Here is a 23,120-nt window from a genome sequence, read left to right as displayed (position 1 = left end):
GATAATAATTACAGACCTCTACATGCTTTATAACCTGTCTGGGCTAGGGGGCAGTATTGAGAATTTTGGAAAAATATGTTCCCATTTTTAACTGCCTCCTACACCAACTCAGAAGCTAGAATATGCATATTATTGTTCAGGTTTGGATAGAAAACACTCTGAATTTTCTAAAACTGTTTGAATGGTGTCTGTGAGTATAACAGAACTCCTATGGCAGGCAAAAACCTGACAAGGTTTCAAGCAGGAAGTACCCTGTCTGACAAGGAGTCGTGCGTCTTGCATCTTTTTATTGAAAAGTAAGGATCTTAGCTGTAACGTGACAATTCCCAGGGCTCCAATAGGCTCTCAGAGCCCGCGAAATAACTGAAGGTTTACGAGGGAGCCTCAGGTTGAAACATATTATCGCCTTTTGTAAGTGGATGCTCCGAGGACCTTTGAATGATGCGCGTGCATGAGTCGCTTCTGAGGAGAAATTTTATTCGGCTGTTTAGGCTCAATGCATACTCCCGGTCGGAATATTATCACTTCTCTACGACATAAATGGCATAAAAATTGGTTTTAAACAGCGGTTGACATGCTTCGAAGTACGGTAATGGAATATTTAGACATTTTTGACACGCCAATGCGCCATGCGCGAAACCGGGAAGAAGCATTCTAGAACTCACGAACAAAACGTCGCTGTTTGGATATAACGATGGATTATTTGGGACCAAACCAACATTTGTTATTGAAGTAGAAGTCCTGGCAGTGTATTCTGATGAAGAACAAGCAAGGTAAGAACATTTTTCTTATAGGAAATGTGATTTTGGTGGATGCTGACCTGGGTGGGTATCTAAATAGCTAGCCCTGTAATGCCGGGCTATGTACTTAGATTATTGCAAAATGTGCTTCATCCGAAAAGCTATTTTAAAATCGGACATATCGAGTGCATAGAGGAGTAATGTATCTATAATTCTTAAAATAATTGTTATGCTTTTTGTGAACGTTTATCGTGAGTAATTTAGCAAACTGTTAGTAAATTCAACGGAAGTTTGCCGGGGGTTATGCGTTTTCTGAACGTCACATGCTAATGCAAAAAGCTGTTTTTTGATATAAATATGAACTTGATTGAACAGACATGCATGTATTGTATAACACAATGTCCTAGGTGTGTCATCTGATGAAGATCATCAAAGGTTAGTGCTGCATTTAGCTGTGGTTTGGGTTTATGTGACATGATATTCTAGCTTGAAAAATGGCTGTCTGATTTTTTCTGGCTGGGCACTCTGCTGACATAATCTAATGTTTTGCTTTCGTTGTAAAGCCTTTTTGAAATCGGACAGTGGGGTTAGATTAACGAGATTCTTGTCTTTAAATAGCTGTAAAATAGTCATATGTTTGAGAAATTGAAGTAATAGTATTTCTAACGATTCAAAAATCGCGCCACTGGAATATCAGTAGCTGTTACGTAGGTGGGACGAAATCGTCCCACATACCCCAGACAGGATAAGTAGGAAAACCTGCAAAATCGGCAGTGTATCAAATGCTTGCTCTCCCCACTGTATACATATACACATACACACACATTCAACCATGATCAGTCACTCAATACCGTATGTATCCCTAATATCTGATGATGTCTGGACAGAAAGGTTTGATATCAACTTCCTCCATGTGCACAGACATCTACAGTGGTGGATAGCAGGTGTGCTGGGTGTTGATGAACACTGCAGTTATGGAGTAAAGGATCAGAAGGGGGTTTGTAGAAGAGAGAAGGGTATCTACATCACTGTGTTGACTTCAGGTCAGAACAGTAATACACTGCACTGACTTCAGGGCAGAACAGTAATACACTGCACTGACTTCAGGTCAGAACAGTAATACACTGCACTGACTTCAGGTCAGAACAGTAATACACTGCACTGACTTCCGGTCAGAACAGTAATACACTGCACTGACTTCAGGTCAGAACAGTAATACACTGCACTGACTTCAGGACAGAACAGTAAGGGAGAGAGAGAGGCGAGAGAGAGACAGAGAGAGTAGTCATGTGAATCACATCTATCCAGGGGGGAGAAATGGAATACCACATTGTAACATTGCAAAATGTTAAAAGCTGTTGAGGACAGACGTTCCGCTAGCGGATCGCCTCGCCAATATCCAGTGGTAGAGCGTGGCGCGAAGTACAAAAACCTCAAATGCTAAATGTTCCAAATAATCCATAGTTATTGTCCAAATATGTTTTGTTCGTGCGTTCAGGTCACTATCCAAAGGGTAACGCGCAAGCGCATTTCGAGACAAAAAAAATCTAAATGTTCCTTTAGAAGCAAGTCAAACGCTGTTTAAAATCACTTTTTATGGTATTTTTCTCGTAAAATACCGAAAATATTCCAACCGGACAATAGTGTATTCATTCAAAGAGAAAAGAAAAACATCATCGTCGCGAGACCGCGCATCTCCAATCTCTTTGTCACTAGGCAGACCACTGACAAACTGTGCTAGCATACTCTGCCCAGAGACAGGAGATTTCTCAATCCGCTTTCTGAAGGCTTTAGAGAGCCTATGTAAGCCTTAGAAAGTGCTTCGTAACAGCTCAGATACTGTAGTTTCGATAGAGAACCAAAAGAAGAACTACAAATTTACGGATAGGCCACTTCCTGCTTGGAATCTTCTCAGGTTTTTTCCTGCCATATGAGTTCTGTTATACTCACAGACACCACTAAAACAGTTTTAGAGACTTCTGAGTGTTTTCTATCCAAATCTACTAATAATATGCATATTCTCATTTCTGGGCAAGAGTAGTAACCAGTTTAAATCGGGTATGTTTTTTTCATCCAGTCGTGAAAATACTGCCCCCTATCCACAACAGGTTTTAATGAGTGATGACTCTAAACTGTAAATACTGGTATACTGTACTAGGACAGATATCACCTTGCTTATGCCATCATCCATCTGTGTTTATTCATTGGCACTGAGTCAAAGTCAAACCTCAGATGCAGGTGTTCTGAGCCGTGGTCTAATATTACCATCAGACAGGGTTTTAGAGAACAGGAGGAACTCTACATCACTGTGTTGGCTGGCTGCACAGTAAAAAACTGCACTGTGTTCAGGTCCTCTCAGACTCACTAGATGAAGATAAGCCTCTTTCTCACCGTCTCCACTCACATTGAAGTGCTTTTCAAACGATTTCTCCATGGTTATTTACTTGTAATTTGCATAACCAATGAGTTTCATAGCAGTGTCTCCTGCTGACTGTACCATAGTATCATGTAGTAGTTAGGGATAGTATGGCTGCAGGTGAGTTGAACATTTCCTCCAGGTCCTTTTGTTAGTGCCACAGGCCTCTGATGAACCATGCTTCTAAACAACTGCCCTATGGACAGAGAGAGAGAGAGAAGGAGAGAGAGGAGGAGAGGGAGAGAGAGGAGAGAGGGAGAGTGAGAGAGGGAAAGTGAGAGAGGGAGAGAGAAGAGAGAAGGTGAAAGATAGAGAGAGGAGAGATAAGGTGAGAAAGAGAGAGAAAGAAAGAGAGAGAAGGTGAGAAAGAAGGAGCGATAGAAAGGATATTTTTTTCAGTTTGATGACATTCGTAGAATCGTTAGGCTTCTCATCGTGATTTAATACCTGTCACCCAGAGTGGTAGAGCTGCCAGGTGAATCAGAACTCTGAACATGATGATGAAGATGATAAATATGCTGAGGAAGACGATGATGATGAAGATGATGAATATGCTGAGGAAGACGATGATGATGAGGATGTGATATGAGTGTCTCCTGGATGAAGCTCTGAGGTGAAAGGAGATTGGCTGTAGTAATATCATGTTTCCTTCAGGGTGGTGGATAGTGACAGTGTTAGAGGGAGTGTCAGGAAGCCTGTACTGTAAAGCTTGCTCATAGGACCTCACTGTGAACATGACTGATTACATGATGAAGACAATGAAACCATCAGATATTAGAAGAACTAGAGTTAGAGGTCCCCCTACAGTATGTGATGAGACCATCTCTTTACATATTATATTACATCCTGTTGAAATACTGGGGGTTTTGTACAGCTGTACTTGTTGTCTGTATCACTGTGTTGACTCACAGCACAGAAGTACATGCCGCTGTCTCCTGTCTCCAACTTCTTCACTGTGAAAGATCCACTCTCAGCTACAGTCTTCTTGGCTGAGAATTTGTCTTTACTGAAATCCCCTGAATACTCAGGTTTGGAATTGGGAACAGTGAAGGCTACCTGCTTCATTCTCTCCCTGGAAGCTGTCTGTACCAGTACATCTGGAAGTAGCCAGATCCCTTAGTGTGACTGCAGTTCATCAGAGCATCACTGTCTTTCAGTCCCCAGAGTATGGTGGGTATCTGAGTGACTTCACTCCCCTCAACAAGACCTGTAAGAAAACAGTGAGCATTAAATCAATAGAGTTAGGTACAGTTAGACCTGAATACATTAAGACTCAGGTGAAGTGAACATATGCTTGGAAACATCAATATTTACAACTAGTTATTCTTTCATTGTAAATAAGAATTTTGTTCTTAGCTTTCCTGGTTAAATAAATGAAACATTATGAAACTGTACCTGCAGCACAGAGCAGTGAGACAGTAACAGTGAAGAGAAATGTGAACATGTTTGATCACGTTATATGTGAGAGTGCTGGAAAGAGTCTGGTATCAATGTATATAAAACAAGAGGAGTGTCACATAGATGAATAGATGACAATCAGTAGACCACGGCAGGTTCCACCATATTCAACATGTCAGTGAAGTGGGAGGGACTGATGATCTGAATACATCATGCTAATTAGTGGTTCAGACTGTAGAGACATTCACATTATTAAAGGTAGAGGTCCCCCTACAGTCCATGATGAGACCATCAGCTCTTTACATATTATATTCTATCCTATAGAGCTCGCCAGCTTGTAGTCCTAAAACACTTAAATGAGTCAGCATTTTCTACCTCTGGTTCGTTGACCATTGCTATGGGAGAAATGAAGGGGGAAAATAATGGGGTTTTGGGATTTAAGGTCTGAAGTTAACACAGGCTTTGGAGATGTTATATGTTTTGTTCTGTGCAATAACTTAAAACCTCTCTGGGCTAGGGTCTAGTTTCCTGATTTCCTGCTTGACTGACGTGCCCAAAGTAATCTGCCTGTTTCTCAGGCCCAGAAGCCAGGATATGCGTATAATTGGTAACCTTGAATAGAAAACACTTTGAAGTTTCTAAAACTGTTAAAATGATGTTTGAGACTATAACAGAATTGATATGGCAGGCGAAAATTTGAAGAAAATCCGACCAGAAATAATTTAGCTCCCAGGCTCTTATTATGTAAACCTATTGTTTCTATGCATGTCCGTCACCCAGATTGCAATTCCAATGGCTTCCACTATATGTCAATAGTATTTTTCAAGGTTTCAGGCTTCTCTTTTGAAAAACAAAAAAGTATTTGGAGTTTTTGTTAAGTTACCACCTGAAGCAAATCAGTCTTTCAGCGTGAGAGGCAGATGGCGAACGCTTATGAATTTGCATTTCCTATTGAACATACTTCTTTCCGTGTGAAATATTATAGTTTATTTAAATTTTAGTGTACCTGAGGATTAAATAGAAACATCGTTTGACTTGTTTGGACAAAGTTTAGCGGTTGCTTTTTGGATTCCTTTGTCTGCCTGTTGAACGAGTGGATTACTGAAATCAATGGCACCAACTAAACTGAATTTTTGGGATATAAAGAAGGATTTTATTGAACAAAACGACCATTCATGTTGTAGCTGGGACCCTTGGGATTGCAAACAGAGGAATATCTTCAAAGGTAAGTGATTTATTTTATCGCTATTTGTGATTTTGTGACGCCTGTGCTTGTTAAAAAAATATGTTGATGTGGGGCGCCATCCTCAGACAATCGCATGGTATGCTTTCACCGTAAAGCCTTTGTGGAATCTGACAACGCAGTTAGATTAACAAGAAGTTAAGCTTTTAAATGATATAAGACACTTGTATGTTCATGAATGTTTATTATTATTAATATTTATTTGAATTGCGTGCCCTCCAATTTCACCGGATGTTGTCGGCTGTCTATGGCATACATGACCATATCATCTGCATACAGATTATTATGAAGGGATTTAATACAAAGACCAATATTATTAATTTGAATAGTAAAGAGAACTGGTCCCAATACTGACCCCTGTGGTACACCTACTATCGAGGAAACTAGACTCAACACCATCAGAACGCACACATTGTGTCCTATCTGTCAGAAAGCTCTTAAACCATTTGCAAGACTTATTGTCCAGGCCCATTTCAGATAGTTTGTGAATGAGTAGGGAATGTTCAATGGTGTTGAATGCCTTAGAAATGTCAAGAAATATGACAGCACAATGATTTTTATGATCTATGCAATTTAAAACATAATCTAAAACAAGCAGAACAGCTGAAAGAGCGTTGCATAAGATATTAGAGAAAGGAGGTAGGAACACCATTGGTGTTCAAAACGCCCCACCCAGCAGACTATCGGCCAATCGCGTTCATGTTGTCATGCTGCGTCACGCGGTTGCTAAACTAACCATCACGCAATCCCTTCTCAAAGTCAGGATATGAGTCAAGAAACTTTCCTATTTTCCTCGAAAGTTTGTAATGTCACGATTCCAAAGCTACACAATATTAGAGATATCAAGTTTATTATCTGTAATGTTGTACTTCTTGTTGATGAAATCCATGCTTATGTATACCCCATCATGGTAGATATCCCAGCTATCCCAGTGGATCTGGGCCGATTCCAGCCAAGAGTCAGACTCGGCCGACGTCATGTGGCCCGATTCTGGGCCGCCTTCTGTAGTATTACTTATGGTGAGGATGCGGGGATTGAACTCAGGTCGATTCCGGTGTGAGTTATCTGGCCCAAATGTATTACTTGGGGCTCGGGCCAATGTGGTTACTCTCTGACAGATGATTACACGGGCTGCTTTATATAATTAACATTTCTCCATATTTTCTCACTGTTTCTGTTATCAAGAAATACAATTAATATTTAAATGAAATTCTTTAAGAGTCCTGTGTGGTATTTTAGTATTTTGATACTTTGTGCAATGCAATTGATAAGCATTAAGAACTTTGTGGATGGAGTCTCCTGAGTGGAGCAGCGGTCTAAGACACTGAATCGTAGTGCAAACTGCGTTGCTACAGATGCTGCTTCGAGACCCTTGACAGCCGCGACCGGGAGACCAATGAGGCAACGCACAATTGGCCCTGTGTCGTCTGTGTTAGGGGAGGGTTTGACCAGCAGGGATGTCCTTGTCCCATCGCGCTACAGCGACACCTGTGGTGGGCCAGGCACATGAACCCTGACACGGTCACCAGGTGTATGGTGTTTCCTCAAGCACCGTTGTTTTTTTTGTGGATGGGTATAATGTGGATGACTTAATCGGGAAATTCTCTATACATTGATTTCAATTGGCATCAGGACGCATCTGAGTGGGAATTCTGGTAAGATGTGGGCAAACTTGGCTGAATTCCGGTAGAAAGATACGGCCAATGTATTTGAGCTGATTCCTCATTGCTTGCTGGGATATCAGAGCAGCTTAACTCTCTAGGTATTAGTTAGGTAGGAGGGGAGAGTGTGTTCCACCTGCTGATACCACAGTATGGTGTTGTAGCTGGGGAGAGTGTGTTCCACCTGCTGCTACCACAGTATGGTGTTGTAGCTGGGGAGAGTGTGTTCCACCTGCTGATACCACAGTATGGTGTTGTAGCTGGGGAGAGTGTGTTCCACCTGCTGATACCACAGTATGGTGTTGTAGCTGGGGAGAGTGTGTTCCACCTGCTGATACCACAGTATGGTGTTGTAGCTGGGGAGAGTGTGTTCCACCTGCTGATACCACAGTATGGTGTTGTAGCTGGGGAGAGTGTGTGAACAGGACAGGACAGCAGTTTCTCCAGAACTCTGAAATACTGAAGATGGAGACTGAAGAACGCTGGAACAGAGGAGTTCACCTGTTACAGAAGAGGAGAGAGAGACAAGTTTGTTATAACTACTGTAGTCATTCAGGAAATATGTGGATTTATAGATGATTTTAGACGGTATCTAATCTGTGTTCAAGAACAATCAAGAGATTCACGTTCAAAGGTGAAAAATATCCAACAGCGAAAGATTCTTAGTTCAACACTGAGTCATGATGAACATTCAAAAGGACATGGATCTTCAACTCTCAGACTCCTTACTACACACCATAGTTTACTGTGGTACTGTGTCTGGTGAGTCCACATGGATTTGTTGAGTTGTAACTCCACCTACAGGAAAGACATGATATCATACCATACTGTATCATGGTCTCCTGTATATCAGAGTGAACCTCCCCTTTCTGTTAGACACGTGGTGAGTGTTTTTGGCATGAATCAGAGTCAGATACAGTGTGATGTTAATACAGGTGTGGATTAGTCTACAGTACACCAGGGAGGAGGTTTTTGTAGAGCAGGAGAGGGAGATCTGATGCACTGTGTAAACTAGCAGCACAGTAATACACAGCACTGCTATTTGGAGTAGTTGATGATGGTTAAGGTGCTGGTACCCACCTGCATTAGCATCTCCTTCTATATCAAATCCAGCCTCAGGATATCCAGCTTTCAATAGCATGTACCTAAAAACACAAATTCTCTGTAGTTGGATTGCTTGTACCAGAGGATGACATTATACCCTGATATACTATGTAAACACTCCATCTTAGCCAACTCTCCCTGGTTCTTGTAAAGGGCTGCAGGAACTCTGGTGAACCTGGTTACTGATGAGAAGAACCTGGAGAAAGAGACAGAGAGAAAGAGAGATTGACACAGAGAGAGAGAGATAGAGACAGAGAGAGAGAGAGACAGAGAGACACAGAGAGAGAGCAAATATAGACAGACAGAGAGAGAGACAGAGAGAGAGACAGAAAAAAAATCTACATTTCACCTGAAACTAAACTATCAAATGAGGATATTAGTAGTTGATGAAATCAATGATCTGAATACCTGCAGCCCCAGGCTGGTAACCATGGTGATGGAGATAAGAATTCTGATCATGTTGACTCACTGTTAAGGAGACAGAAAGAATGAGACAGACAAACCACTCCACATGAATTAGAGGTGGCTTCTCATCAACTCATCTCAGTGATCTTATAGAGGGATGCTGCCTCCTTATGAGAACATCTAAACCATCAGAGACCTGAGATGAACCCTGCAGGAGGAGTCTATGTGGGACAGGAAGCAGGGTTTAGTAGAGCAGAGAGGGAGATCTGATGCACTGCTATCTGGAGTTAGTTGATTGATGGTTAAAGGAAATATTCACCCATTTTGAATGTTATATTATTTTTGTGGATCTCTGAGTGAGGTCTTACTAATGCCATGGGTCATTTCATGTTTTAATGTGTATCTTAGTTATTTGCAGTCAAGCAGTCAGACATTCGTCTGGTATGACGTAGTACTGTGTAAAGTGTAAAGATTGGCCAACCTCCCGGCCCTCTCAGTGGACCCTATGATCACTCGGCTACACAGCTGATGCCTCCCGGACTCTTCACTAACACGACTAGAAGCCACTACTTCACCGGATTCCTGCCGTAAGCTCTGGACCTTTGCAGCGGATCATCGCTGCTAGCTAGCTGCTACCGAGTGGCTATAGTGGCTATCGCCCTTGTCCCGAACCTAGCACCAGTTAGCCGTGAGCCAGGCGCATCTCCGGCTAGCAAACAAATTACTACAACCACAATACCTCTTTCACCAACTGGCCGGACCCTTTGTCGAAAAGAATCCCGCCGTTCCACCACGACTGGATCTGCCGAAGTATCCACATCCCTGTGCCCTAACCGACCTTTGCCGGACGTCGGAGAAGGCGCTTCTACTAGCCCCGGCCTGCTAACTTTAAAACGCTGTGGCTCCCGCTTCTAGTTAGTAAGACTACCCAGAGGCTTCCTGTTTCATCTATGCTGTTCACTGGACCCTATGATCCCTGGATACACAGCTGATGCTTGCTGGACTGTTCATTAGTCACGGTACTCCATTTTGTTATTTTGTTTATCTGTCGGCCCCAGCCCCGAACTCAGGCCTGTGTGTAGTTAACTGACCCTCTATTGCCCATTCATCACCATTTACCTGTTGTTGTTGTCTTAGCTAATTAGCTGTTTGTTGTCTTACCCATTGTTGTCTTCGTTGTCATGCTGAAGACCCAGCCACAACCCATCTTCAATGCTCTTACTGAGGGAAGGAGGTTGTTGCCAAGATCTCGCGATACATGGCCCCATCCATCCTCCCCTCAATACGGTGCAGTCGTCCTGTCCCCTTTGCAGAAAACCATCCCCAAAGAATGATGTTTCCATCTCCATGCTTCACGGTTGGGATTGGTGTTCTTTGGGTTGTACGCTTCCTTCTTCTTTCCTCCAAACACGGCGAGTGGAGTTTAGACCAAAAAGCTCTATTTTGTCTCATCAGACCCACATGACCTTCTCCCATTCCTCCTCTGGATCATCCAGATGGTCATTGGCAAACTTCAGACGGGCCTGGACATGCGCTGGCTTGAGCGGGGGACCTTGCGTGCGCTTGCAGGATTTTATTCCATGACGGCGTAGTGTGTTACTAATGGTTTTCTTTGAGACTGTGGTCCCAGCTCTCTTCAGGTCATTGACCAGGTCCTGCCGTGTAGTTCTGGGCTGATCACTCACCTTCCTCATGATCATTGATGCCCCACGAGGTGAGATCTTGCATGGAGCCCAGACCGAGGGTGACTTGACCATCATCTTGAACTTCTTCCATTTTCTAATAATTGCGCCAACAGTTTGTTACCTTCTCACCAAGCTGCTTGCCTATTGTCCTGTAGCCCATCCCAGCCTTGTGCAGGTCTACAATTTTATCCCTGATGTCCTTACACAGCTCTCTGGTCTTGGCCATTGAAAGAGAGGTTAGAGTCTGTTTGATTGAGTGTGTGGACAGATGTCTTTTATACAGGTAAGGAGTTCAAACAGGTGCAGTTAATTACAGGTAATGAGTGGAGAACAGGAGGGCTTCTTAAAGAAAACTAACAGGTCTGTGAAAGCAGGAATTCTTACTGGTTGGTAGGTGATCAAATACTTATGTCATGCAATAAAATGCAAATTAATTACTTAAAATCATACAGTGTGATTTTCTGGATTTTTTGTTTTAGATTCCATCTCTCACAGTTGAAGTGTACCTATGATAAAAATTACAGACCTCTACATGCTTTGTAAGTAGGAAAACTTGCAAAATCGGCAGTTTATCAAATACTTGTTCTCCCCACTGTATACATATACACATACACACATTCAACCATGCTCAGTCACTCAATACAGTATGTAGCCCTTATATCTGATGATGTCTGGACAGAAAAAGAATGACACTCCATACTCTTTTTGTACAGACAGCATCAGATACATGGTCTACACATATGGAGACAGAGGGTCACCAGGCCCAGGCCCCCAAGGGCCCTCCCATACCACATTCCCTGGCCCAAGGCCCCCTAGGGACCTCCCATACCACATTCCCTGGCCCAGGCCCCCTAGGGACCTCCGGTACCACCGGCCCTGGCCAACACACGTTCCATCCCAAAAGCATCTGAATCCAAATGACACCTTACTTTTGACCAATGTGTGTTGAGAAAAACTCCCTCCTGATGGAGAACTGAGGAAGTGCACCTAAACCATTTAAACTAGCCACTTATAACAGTATCATTACCATCTGTTTGATATCAAATGGTTCATAGCAAAGTGTTGTTGAAGTGGTTGAAGACAGGTGCAGGTGTATAGAGCTGTAGTCAGTATTATATGAGAGGTTCAGAGAAGGTTTTTGTAGAGCAGAGAGGGTATAGTGAAACACTGTGCTTTACTAGCAGCACAGAAATACACTGCACTGTCTTCAGCTTCTGTCAGTTTGGGAAAATGTAGATACGCCATTTTATTAGCTGCAGCATCTCCACTGACATTAAAACGCCCTTTAAAGGAATCTTCCACCGTTGGACTGGTGTTCCTCACATACCCAATGAGTTTCAGAGCAGTGTTTTGGGCTGACTGTTGGTACCACAGTATCATGTTGTAATTTGAAACAGTGTGGCTGCAGGTGAGTTGAACTTTATCTTCAGGTCCTTTTAGTATTGCAGTAGGAGTCTGGTGAACTTTGTTTGTTTGTAACAGCCCTGTGGATGAAAACAGTCAATATGAAATATACAGAATTACTCAGCATATTGACAGCAATATATTTCAGTAGTAAATCTATCTTTCATGAGGGATTTAGTACCTGTCACCCATAGTGGTAGAGTTGCTACATGTATGAGAAGCTTGATCATGTTGATGGTTCTGGAGAGAAGAGTCACATGGACAAGGAGAAAGGGTTTTCAGATAGTCGAGATGTGATGTCATCTAGTGGGAGTGTCAAATGTATGTCAGCATCCCAAATGGCACCCTATTCCCTTTCTAGTGCACTACTTTAGATCAGAGCCCATAGGGGGGAGAGGAGATAAGTCATAGAGAAGGGGAGCTGAACTGAGCTGCCGGAGGGGAAGGAAATTACATCACTTTGACGTCAGAACTTGTGTTGATATTCAAGCAGATCCCTTGTTCACCTACAGGTCTCCTGTTCTACTTAAAGGTGTATTGTGGATCAAACCGGTATCTACATTGTTGAAAGGGTTTGGATTTTTAGTCTTTAGATTTGATCTGTGTTTATAGATTGTGAAGTCATCACACTAGAAATAGCTGTAAATTGAAAAAAATACTTCAGAACAGTAATACTCTGCACTGACTTCAGGTCAGAACAGTAATACACTGCACTGACATCAGGACAGAACAGTAATACACTGCACTGACTTCAGACAGAACAGTATTACACTGCACTGACTTCAGGACGAACAGTAATACTCTGCACTGACTTCAGGTCAGAACAGTAATACCTGCACTGACTTCAGGTCAGAAAGGCTAATACACTGCACTGACTTCAGGACAGAACAGTAATACTCTGCCACTGACTTCAGACAGAACAGTAATACACTGCACTGACTTCAGGTCAGAACAGTAAAGGAGAGAGAGAGGGGAGAGAGGTAGAGAGAGAGAAGGGAGAGAGGTAGAGAGAGAGAGCGAGAGAGAGGGAGTGAGAGAGAGGGAGAGAGAGAAAGAGGAGAGACAGAGAGAGTAGTCATGTGAATCACATCTATCCAGGGGGGAGTAATGGAATATGACATTGTAACATTGCATAATGTATGTTAATGAGTGATGACTCTAAACTGTAAATACTGTATACTGTACTAGGACAGATATCACCTTGCTTATGCCATCATCCATTTGTGTTTATTCATTGGCACTGAGTAAAGTCAAACGTCAGATGCAGGTGTTCTGAGCCGTGGTCTAATATTACCATCAGACAGGGTTTTAGTAGAGAACAGGAGGAAGTCTACATCACTTGTGTTGGCTGGCTGCACAGTAATAACCTGCACTGTGTTCAGGTTCCTCTCAGACTCAGTAGATGAAGATAAGCCTCTTTCCCACCGTCTCCACTCACATTGAAGTGCTTTTCAAAACGATTTCTCCATGGTTATTGACTTGTAATTTGCATAACCATGAGTTTCATAGCAGTGGCTCCTGCTGACTGTTTGTAACCATAGTATCATGTAGTAGTTAGGATAGTAGGGCTGCAGTTGAGTTGAACGATTCCTCCAGTCCTCTGTTAGTGCCACAGGCCTCTGATGAACCATGCTACTAAACAACTGCCCTGTGGACAAGAGAGAGGAGAGAGGAGAGAGAGAGAGATGAGGAGAGAGGAGAGAGGAGACAGAGGAGAGAGAGGAGAGAGGAGAGAGGGAGAGGGAGAGATAGAGAGGGAGAGGGAGAGAGGAAGAGGGAGAGAGGAGAGGAGAGAGGGATAGAGGAGAGAGAGGAGAGAGGAGAGAGGGAGGAGAGAGGAGAGAGGAGAAGGAGAGAGAGAGAGGAGATGGAGAGAGGGAGAGGGAGAGGGAGAGGGGAGAGAAGGTGACCTGAGAAAGAGAGGAGAGATGGAGAGAGAGGAGATAAGGTAGATAGAGAGAACGAAAAGCGAGAGAAGGTGGAGAGAGAAGGAGTGAGAGCAATGATATTTTATTCAGTTTGATGACATTCGTAGAATCGTTTTAGGCTTCTCATCGTAAGTGAATTTAATGCCTGTCACCCAGAGTGGTAGAGCTGCCAGGTGAATCAGAACTCTGAACATGATGATGAGGATGAGAATATGCTGAGGAAGACGATGATGATGAGGATGATGAATATGCTGGGAGACGATGATGTGAGGATGATGAAAATGCTGAGGAAGACGATGATGATGAGGATGTGATTAGGAGTGTCTCCTGGGATGAAGCTCTGAGGTGAAAGGAGATTGGCGTAGTAGTATCAGTTCCTTCAGGGTGGTGGATAGTGACAGTGTTAGAGGGAGTGTCAGAAGCCTGTACTGTAAAAGCTTGCTCATAGGAACCTCACTGTGAACATGACTGATTACATGATCATGACAATGAAACCATCAGACATTAGAAGAACTAGAGTTAGAGGTCCCCCTACAGTATGTGATGAGACCATGTCTTTACATATTATATTACATCCTGTTGAAATACTGGGGTTTTTGTACAGCTGTACTTGTTGTCTGTATCACTGTGTTGACTCACAGCACAGAAGTACATGCCACTGTCTCCTGCCTCCAACTTCTTCACTGTGAAAGATCCACTCTCAACTACAGTCTTCTTGGCTGAGAATTTGTCTTCACTGAAATCCCCTGAATACTCAGGTTTGGAACTGGAAGTAGTGAAGGCTACCTGCTTCATTCCCTCTCCTGGAAGCTGTCTGTACCAGTACATCTGGTTGTAGGTAGATCCCTTAGTGTGACTGCAGTTCATCTGAGCAACACTGTCTTTCAGTCCCCAGAGTATGGTGGGTATCTGAGTGCTTCACTCCCTCAACAAGACCTGTAAGGATACAGTGAGAATGAAATCAATAGAGTTAGGTACAGTTAGACCTGAATACATCAAGACTCGTGTGAAGTGAACATATGCTTGGAAACATCAATATCTATAACTAGAGAAGACCGTCATTGTAAATAGGAATTTTGTTACGAACTTTCCTGGTTAAATAAATGAAACATTATGAAACTGTACCTGCAGCACAGAGCAGTGAGACAGTAACAGTGAAGAGAAATGTGAACATGTTTGATCACGTTATATTTGAGAGTGCTGGAAAGAGTCTGGTATCAATGTATATAAAACAAGAGGAGTGTCACATAGATGAATAGATGCCAATCAGTAGACCACGGCAGGTTCCACCATATTCAACATGTCAGTGAAGTGGGAGGGACTGATGATCTGAATACATCATGCTAATTAGTGGTTCAGACTGTAGAGACATTCACATTATTAAAGTTAGAGGTCCCCCTACAGTCCATGATGAGACCATCAGCTCTTTACATATTATATTCTATCCTATAGAGCTCGCCAGCTTCTAGTCCTAAAACACGGCAATGAGTCAGCATTTTCTACCTCTGGTTCGTTGACCGTTGCTATGGGAGAAATGAAGGGGGAAATAATGGGGTTTTGGGATAAAAGGTCTGAAGTTAAAACAGGCTTTGGAGATCTTATACGTTTTGTTCTGTGAAATAAATTAAGGATCGGACCCTTTTTTTAAATGTTCTCCTAAAATGACATACCTGAATCTAACTGCCTGTAGCTCAGGACCTGAAGCAAGGATATGCATATTATTGGTACCATTTCAAAGGAACACTTTTAAGTTGTGGAAATGTGAAATTAATGTAGGAGAATATAACACATATTATCTGGTAAAAGATAATACAAAAAAAACATGCGTTTTCCCCTCCCAAAAAATGTTTCATCTTTGAAATGCAAGAGAATGGCCATATCTTCAGATAGGAGTCTAGGTGTAATATAGATGTTTGCCACCAGATGGCAGTAGTGGGTTTGTAACGTTTCAGACTGATCCATTGAAGAATTACATTTCTGCACAATATTCTGTATCAAGTCTGTCAGGGGTTTGCCCAACTGTGCCATTTTGGTCAATTGATACATTTTCAAGTACATAACTATAGAGAACATAGAAAAATGATATGGTAATAACAAGTTAAAGTTTACACACTCCCAGAAATGTCATACATGATGGATCATTAGCTTATACACTAACATTCACACATCAAGATGGCCGGACGGGGTGGGTGTGGATCCAGAGACAGCAGTGGGGTCAAACTGTAGAACTTAATACTGGTTTTTATCAAACAAAAAACTATGCTACATTTTATCTCTGGGACCCTCAGGATGACCAATCAGAGCAAGATTACTGAATGTAAGTACATAATTTACCTTCAGAGGAGAATGTATCAAACCAGTTGCCGTGATAAAAGTGTTTTGTTGTTGTGGACTCTCCTCAAACAATAGCATGGTATTTTTTCACTGTAATTGCTACTGTTAATTGGACACTGCAGTTAGATTAACAAGAATGTAAGTTTTCTACCGATATATACATGTCTATTCTCGGAAAGTTGGGATGGTGCATACAACGTCATTCTAGTCACATTAGAGCACAATAGCGACAACTGTGTTATGTTTGGGGCAAATCCAATAAAACACATTACTGAGTACAACTATCCATATTTCAAGCATAGTGGTGGCTGCATCATGTTATTCGAATGCTTGTAATATTTAAGGACTGGTGAGTTTCTTAGGATAAAAATACAGTGTGGAGCTAAGCAGTCGCAAAATCTAGAGAGAAAAATGTGGTTCAGTCTCCTTTTCACCAAACACTGGGAGCTGAAACATACCTTTCAGCAGTACAATAACTGAAAACACAAGTCCAAATCTACACTGGAGTCGCTTTGCTTACCAAGAATACAGAGAATGTTCCTGAGAAGCAAAGCTACAGTTTTGACATAAATCTGCATGAAATCTATAGCAAGACCTGAAAATGGTTGTCTAGCATTGATTAACATGACGATGCAAGTGATGCCGAAACGTTGGTAAATCCCCAATAAATTATTGGGAGCTTATATATGGAGTGTGTGACTCTCTTTATTTTGATAGCAATGATTAACAACCAATTTGACAGAGCTTGAAGAATTTTGAAAATAATAATAATGGGCAAAAATTGCACATTCCAGGTGTGGAAAGCTCTTAGAGACGTACCTAGAAAGATTCACAGCTGTAACTGCTGCAAAAGGTGCTTCTACATAGTATTGATTCACAGGTGTGGATACTTATGTAAATTAAATACTTATAAAACATGTTTTCACTTTGTCATTAAGGGGTAATGTGTATAGATGGGTGAACAAATATATTTATGTAGTCCATTTTGAATTCAGGTTCTCACACAACAAAATGTGGAAGAAGTTAAGGGGTATAAATACTTTCTGAAGGCACTGTAGCTTTAACGTTCGGTGGTATGGCATACATAACCATACCATCTGCATACAGATTAATATGAAGGGATTTAATACAAATACCAATATTATTAATATGAATAGTAAAGAGAACTGGTCCCAATACTGAACCCTGCGGTACACCTAATAACTAGACTCAACACCATCAGAACGCACACATTGTGTCTTGTCTGTCAGAAAGCTCTTAACTTCTTGGGGCTATGTGGGACGTTAGCGTGCCACCCGTGGCGCACCCTATCAACAGCAGGTGCATTTCAAGAGCGGCAAATTGAAACCAAATAAATGTCAAAATTCAAATTTCTCAAACATACAACTAACTTACAGCCTTTGAAAGATAAACATCTTCTTAATCTAACCACGTTTACCGATTTCAAAAGGTTTTACGGGGAAAGCATAAAGTTAGGTTATGTTAGGAGAGTACATGACAATAGCTGTGTGTAGTGTATTGTCGATTCAAAGACAGGCGTCACCAAAACCATAAAATCAGCTAAAATTCTGCACTAACCTTTTACAATCTCCATCAGATGACACTCCTAGGACATTATGTTAGACAATGCATGCATTTTTAGTTCTATCAAGTTCATATTTATATCTAAAAACAGTGTTTTACTATGGCGTTGATGTTCAGGAAATCGTTTCCCTCCAATACCGGCAGTCAAGTCATGACAACAAAATAATTAATTAATATTAGAAAACATTGGTAAAATATTATATTGTCATTCAAAGAATTATAGATTTACATCTCTTGAACGCAATGGACTTGCCAGATTTAAAATTAACCTTACTGGGAAATCACACTTTGCAATAATCTGAGCACTGCGCCAGAAAAATACGCATTGCGATACAGACTAACCGCCATGTTGGAGAGATCTAAAATCGAAAATACTATGTAAATAATCCATTACCTTTGATTCTCTTCATCAGATGTCACTTCCAAAGAATCCCAGGTCCATAACGAATGTAGTTTTGTTCAAAAAAGCTCATCATTTATGTCCAAAAACCTCCGTGTTGTAGCACATGATCTAAGCCAGCCGGACTTCACTTCACTTCAAGAACGGAAAAAATATATTTTCGTTCGTTCAAACATGTCAAACGTTGTATCGCATAAATCATTAGGGCCTTTTTTAACCAGAACATGAATAAAATTCAAGGCGGACCATTGGGTTCACTTTTAAAACGTTTCGGAATGAGAGTACCCACCATCAAATCGCACGCCAGGTGTCTAATGGGCCATCGCCGTTCCAACGCTCTTCTTCAGTCAGATCTCACTGTAGAACACTCCAAACACTTTGTAAAGGCTGGGGACATCTTGTGGAAGCAATAGGAAGTGCCAAAATATTCCTCCTTCCCTTTGTTTTTCAATGGTATAGGCTTAAAGTCAATTCAACACATCAGGTATCCACTTCCTGTCAGAATCTGTCTCAGGGTTTTGCCTTCCAAATGAGTTCTGTTATACTCACAGACACCATTCAAACAGTTTTGAAACTTTAGGGTGTTTTCTATCCAAACCTGAACAATAATATGCATATTCTATCTTCTGAGTTGGTGTAATAGGCAGTTAAAAATGGGCACATATTTTTTTAAAAATTCTCAATACTGCCCCCTATACCCTAACAGGTTAAACCATTTGCAAGACTTATTGTCCAGGCCCATTTCAAATCATTTTTGAATGAGTAGGGAATGTTCAATGGTGTTGAATGCCTTGGAAAGGTCTAGAAATATGGCAGCACAATGATTTTATGAACTATGCATTTTAAATCATCATCTAAAACAAGCATAACAGCTGAAACAGCGTTGCCAAAGATATTAGAGAAAGGAGGTAGGAATCCCATTGGTGTACCAAACGCCCCACCCAGCAGACTATCGACCAATCGCGTTCATGTTGTTATGCTGCGTCACGCGGTTGCTAAACTAAACATCACGCAAACCCTTCTCAAAGTCAGAATATGAGATGAGAAACTTTCCTATTTTCCCTCGAAAGTATGTAATGTCTCGATTCCAAAGCTATACAATATTAGAGATATCAAGTTTATTATCTGTAATGTTGTACTGCTTGTTGACGTTCATGCTTATGTATACCCCATCATGGTAGATATCCCAGCTAACACAGTGGATCTGGGCCGATTCCAGCTGAGAGTAAGACTCGGCCGATGTCATGTGGCCCAAGTCTGGGCCGCCTTCGGCAGTATTACTTATGGCTAGGATGTGGGGATTGAGCTCGTGCCGACTCCGGTGTGAGTTATCTTCTTATGGGCAGGTGGGATGGTAGCGTCCCTCCTGGCCAGCATCCGTTGAATTTGCAGAGTGCGAAATTCTAACTACAGTATTATAAATATTAAACTTTCATAAAAACACAAGTGTAATACATCCAAATATAACTTAACTTCTTGTTAATCCAGCCGTGGTGTCAGATTTCAAAAAGGCTGTACGGCGAAAGCAAACCATGCGATTATCTGAGGACAGCTCAGGACAGCAATCTGAGGATATCTGAGGAGGCTCCCTGCATACAAACACATGAAAAACATATTTCAACCAGGCAGGTGCGACACGAAAGTCAGAAATTGCGATATAAAAAAACGCTTTTTCATCCGGATGTCAAAATACTGCCCACTAACCAAGAGAGGTTATCTGGCCCAAATGTATTACTTGGGTCTCTGGCGGATTCCGGTGTGAGTTATCTGGCCCAAATGTATTACTTGGGGCACGGGCCAATGTGGCTACTCTCTGGCAGATGATTACACGGTCTGCTTTATATAATTAACATTTCATTATTTATTTATCCATATTTTCTCATTGTTTCTGTAATCAAAAAATACATTTAACATTTAAAATAAATTTCTTTAACCTCTCTAGGGCCGGCGGGACGAAATCGTCCCACCTACGTAACAGCCAGTGGAATCCTGTGGCGCGTTATTCAAATACCTTAGAAATGCTATTACTTCAATTTCTCAAACATATGACTATTTTACAGCATTTTAAAGACAAGACTCTCGTTAACCTGTTTGGGTATAGGGGGCAGTATTGAGAATTTTTGAAAAAATATGTGGCCATTTTTAACTGCCTATTACACCAACTCAGAAGCTAGAATATGCATATTATTGTTCAAACAGTTTTAGAAACTTTAGGGTGTTTTCTATCCAAAGCCAATAATTATATGCATATTCTAGTAACTGGGCAGGAGTAGTAACCAGATTAATCGGGTACAATTTTTAATCCGGCCGTGTAAATACTGCCCCCTAGCCCTAACAGGATATGTCCTGTGTAGTATTTTAGTATTTTGATACTTTGTGTAATGCAATTGATAAGCATTAAGAACTTTGTGGATGGAGTCTCCTGAGTGGTACAGCGGTCTAAGACACTGCATCGTAGTGCAAACTGTGTTGCTACAGATGCTGATTTGAGACCCTTGACGGCCACGACCAGGAGACCCATGAGGGACGCACAATTGGCTCAGCGTTGTCCGAGTTAGGGGAGGGTTTGGATGGCAGGGATGTCCTTGTACCATCACGCTGTAGCGACTCTTGTAGCGGGCCGGGCGCACACACGTTCACCAGGTGTATGTTGTTTCCTCCGACACAAAATGTTTTATTGTGGATATGTATAAAATTATAAAAGTAATATTTTAATTACTAAATTGGGTAAATTTGAATACAATCATTTAAATTTGCATTTGGTCGCTTCTGGGGGGATTCTGGAAAGATGCCGGCCATGTCGGCTTAAATCCGGTAGACGGATACGGCGTAATATACTTTTGCCGATTCTTCAATGCCAGCTGGGATATTAGAGCAGCTTCACCTGCTGATACCACAGTATGGTGTTGTAGCTGGGGAGAGTGTGTTCCACCTGCTGATACCACAGTATGGTGTTGTAGCTGGGGAGAGTGTGTTCCACCTGCTGATACCACAGTATGGTGTTGTAGCTGGGGAGAGTGTGTTCCACCTGCTGATACCACAGTATGGTGTTGTAGCTGGGGAGAGTGTGTTCCACCTGCTGATACCACAGTATGGTGTTGTAGCTGGGAGAGTGTGTAAACAGGACAGGACAGCAGGTTTCTCCAGAACTCTGAAATACTGAAGATGGAGACTGAAGAACGCTGGAACAGAGGAGTTCACCTGTTACAGAAGAGGAGAGAGAGACCTGTTTGTTATAACCACTGTAGTCATTGAGGAAATATATGGAATTATAGATTATTTTAGATGGTATCTAATCTGTGTTCAAGAATAATGAAGAGATTCACGTTCAGAGGTGAAAAATATCCAACAGTTAAAGATTCATAGTTCAACACTGAGTCAAGATGAACATTCAAAGGACATGGATCTTCAACTCTCAGACTCCTTACTACATACCATCGTTTACTGTGGTACTGTGTCTGGTGAGTCCACATGGATTTGTTGAGCTGTAACTCCACCTACAGGAAAGACATGATATCATACCATACTGTATCATGGTCTCCTGTATATCAGAGGGAACGTCTCCTTTCTGTTAGACCAGCTGGTGAGTGTTTTGGCATTGAATCAGAGTCAGATACAGTGTGATGTTAATACAGGTGTGATTAGTCTACAGTACACCAGGGAGGAGGTTTTTGTAGAGCAGAGAGGAGATCTGATGCACTGTGTAAACTAGCAGCACAGTAATACACAGCACTGCTATTTGGAGTTAGTTGATTGATGGTTAAGGTGCTGGTACCACCTGCATTAGCATCTCCTTCTATATCAAATCCAGCCTCAGGATATCCAGCTTTCAATAGCATGTATCCTAAAAACACTAATTCTCTGTAGTTGGATTGCTTGTACCAGAGGATACGATTATAGCTTGATATACTATGTGAACACTCCGTCTTAGCCGACTTTCCCTGGTTCTTGTACAGGGATGCAGGACTCTGGTGAACCTGGTTACTGAGAGAAGAACCTGGAGAACGAGACAGAGAGCGAAGAGAGAGAGAGAGAGAGAGATGAGAGAGAGAGAGAGAGGGAGAGAGAGGAGAGAGAGAGAGAGAGAGAAAGAAAAAGGTGAAACAACATATAAAGAAACATATTGACCTGAAAGATAAAAAAACTATCAATTGAGGATATTAGTAGTTGATGAAATCAATGATCTGAATACCTGCAGCCCAGGCTGTGTAACCCATGGTGATGGAGATAAGAATTCTGATCATGTTGACTCACTGTTAAGGAGACAGAAAGAATGAGACAGACAAACCACTCCACATGAATTAGAGGTGGCTTCTCATCAACTCATCTCAGTGATCTTATAGAGCCTCCTTATGAGAACATCTTAAACATCAGAGACCTGAGATGAACCCTGCAGGAGGAGTCTATGTGGGACAGGAAGCAGGGTTTAGTAGAGCAGAGAGGGATATCTGATGCACTGCTATCTGGAGTTAGTTGATTGATGTTTAAAGGAAATATTCACCAATTTTGAATGTTTATTATTTTTGTTTATCTCTGAGTGAGGTCTTATCAATGCCATGGGTCATTTCATGTGTTAATGTTGTCGTGAAGTTGTATTAGTTAATGTGACGACTGTTGCTCATCAAATGATTAACAGTTTATAATTGCGTGATTAAATGAATCAAGCAATGAATCAAGCAATTATTAACTCATTAACCTGGGGCACCATGGGAAAATTAGTTTTACTGAGTTTCTATTTCCCAAATTAACTCATAGAATATCAGAATATCGATTTTACAACAGTCGCTAATTAATCAATTTCCTCTAATGTCTCATTTC

General features: G+C 41.6%; 1 long non-coding RNA gene and 1 pseudogene across 1 annotated transcript; both read right to left on the bottom strand.

The window, feature by feature from the left end:
* Positions 1–1,665: 1,665 nt before the first annotated feature.
* LOC115186232 (T cell receptor beta variable 7-2-like) lies at positions 1,666–15,620 on the bottom strand (annotated as a pseudogene).
* Positions 12,087–12,328, bottom strand: LOC115186235 (uncharacterized). Its single transcript, XR_003875654.1, has 2 exons — positions 12,238–12,328; positions 12,087–12,136 (listed from the first exon to the last, which is right to left on the bottom strand). It is a non-coding gene; the product is annotated as an uncharacterized LOC115186235 (long non-coding RNA).
* Positions 15,621–23,120: the final 7,500 nt, after the last annotated feature.

This window comes from Salmo trutta, unplaced genomic scaffold, assembly GCF_901001165.1.
Source record: "Salmo trutta unplaced genomic scaffold, fSalTru1.1, whole genome shotgun sequence".
Lineage (NCBI taxonomy): Eukaryota > Metazoa > Chordata > Actinopteri > Salmoniformes > Salmonidae > Salmo > Salmo trutta.
The sequence above is the reverse complement of the archived record's forward strand: the minus strand, read 5'-3'. Positions and strand labels throughout refer to the sequence as shown.